The sequence below is a fragment of the Dermacentor silvarum genome, chromosome 2, assembly GCF_013339745.2.
Source record: "Dermacentor silvarum isolate Dsil-2018 chromosome 2, BIME_Dsil_1.4, whole genome shotgun sequence".
NCBI classification, from domain to species: domain Eukaryota; kingdom Metazoa; phylum Arthropoda; class Arachnida; order Ixodida; family Ixodidae; genus Dermacentor; species Dermacentor silvarum.
In genome coordinates, this window is record NC_051155.1 from 201,032,824 (window position 1) to 201,035,173 (window position 2,350).

Sequence of the window (2,350 nt, forward strand, 5' to 3'; positions counted from 1 at the left end):
TGCGCACGAATGCTTCAGATGCTAATATATGCAGTGCATCATCGTCGATGCACATAATGTGGATTCCTTTCCATCCACCTATAGGGTGATCATATTAAAGTGTTATGGCATTTTTAAAACTAGCCTGTCGCAGACAATGTAATTCTAGTCCTTGAGCTGCATTATGCAGAGAGGCGGAAATTACTTGCACGAGAAATTGAAACACCATATTCAACTATTTAACAAAAATCCACTTCATGGCACATATTGCGATTTACGAATTGTAGCCAGTGAGCTTGCAAGGCGTATCCACTTGGAATGAACTCCCAGAATGACGCCAGTTTGGAGATATGCTCCATCAAACTTGCCGTAAAAATCCACTGTTGTTCCACTTACTTTTTTAGCAAAACGTTCTTTTATGCATTGAAGCTCAAAAGTATCTGGAGCGCCTATGTATTTCTTCCCACACTTTGGGAAATAACATCTTGAAGCTGGTGTAATCGTGGAAATTCATTTCAAGTGGATATGTCTTGCAAGCTCACCAGCTACAATTCGTAAATTGCAATATGTGCCGTAAAGTACTTAAGTAAGAAGTTAATTAGTAAATATTTGTTTCTTACTTGAATAAGTGTTTGGATTTCTTGTGCTAGTAATGTCCGCCTCTTCGAATAATTCAGCTCAAGAACAATATTTATGCCATCTGCCACCGGCGATATTTAAAAATTCCATAGAATCTAAATATGGTCACCCCGTATGTAAAAACAGGAGCGTACTGCGTTTAGCCGCAGCTAGCAATCGAACGTGTGACCTCCTACTCAGCAGCACAATGCCGTAGCTATAGTATCCGAAAGTTACCACAAACCAAATAGCCCCTCAAGATGCCCTGGTCAGTCTTAACTTACATTAGTCGTGACTTACTCGAGCGTCTCCGGCTAGTCACGATGCAATGCATCATAAAAAAGAAGTTATGTAAGAATGGCAGACAAATAACTCTCGCTATAACTGGCACAAGCCTGCATACGTGCATATCAGAAAAAGAAAACAAGTACAAACACAGCACCTTGTCGAGGTCTCGAAGCCGAGACATCGGCCTTGGCTCACTTGGGCAAGCATGAAAGATCGCGCCTTGCGTTTGCACGCGCACTCTCCGGCACCAGTGTACACGGGGGACTCACGCAATGTCGTTTTGCTGCCTGAGGACTCTTGATAACCTTGCGCCTTGCTTCACGTTGAGCTTGGAGGAAAACAACAACACAAACTGTACAAAGCTGTTCATCTCGTTCAGAGTTGTGCTGATCGTTTGCGTTTCGTCACCATTTAATTTAACATTGTGATGATAGTTACAGTGTGTAGTTGGTGTGATGAATGAATTAACGATAAAGCTTCGAAAGACACATTTTGGAAAATAGACCCTAATCTCGATCCGCCATAGCTGAAGACTCATCAGGTTGACTCTGATTTCTTTTGAATGCAATGTAATTCTTGTTTACTGATAAGCTATGAACTAGTTCCGAGCACACGTTGTCCAAATCTCATAACTTCGCACGAGGAGATAAAGAGAGTATTACACGACCGTGTTTCATTGTTCACTGCGCTCTGACTGTATTCGACTGGTCTTCTCTGAGCGCGCATGGTGGTCATGTAAAACAACAGTGAAACTGTATTGCGTGGAAAAAGAACGAACTTATACACTTCTCCCAGATTTGTTAACATTATAGTGCTTAACGTTGCGACGAAGCTTAATTGATTTTATGTTAAACGATATTTCGCAGGAATGCTCGAAATCGACCAGCGCAATGTGCTTCAATTCGGACATTCATGTTATTCCACAGATGTAATTTATAAATCCACCTTAACAGTGGCGTAGCCAGAAATTTTGTTCGGGGGGGGGGGGGGGGGGCTCAGGTTGCAGCGCGGCCTCCTCCTTATAGAATTTGTCGAGGGATCAAATGCATGAATAATAACTGCATTGCCAATTCCATTGTATAATATAGATGCTGCAAACGAATTATTGAACGCTATGCACTGTCCGTTAAAATATGGATGTTTTCATGAAAGAATATATTCGTATGCCCATAAAATTGTGGCAGAAATCACTGATATCAATGCTTCCGCATTTTTTGTACAATTAGTAAGTAAAGAAAACATCACATGAACTTCACAACTATTGACCCTTTTCGCGGAGCAGTTTGCTTTAGAGAAACGAGATGGCGCTCACGGCGGCGCGCCATACCTCTCCTCAGCGACCGCGCACGAATACGAACCCATTACCGCTTCTACCTTGCTTCTGTGCTATCAGCTGTCGGAAATGCAACTGAGTTTTCGCTAACACACTGTGCTCCAATAATGCTAGATTGAATAATGTGGATTG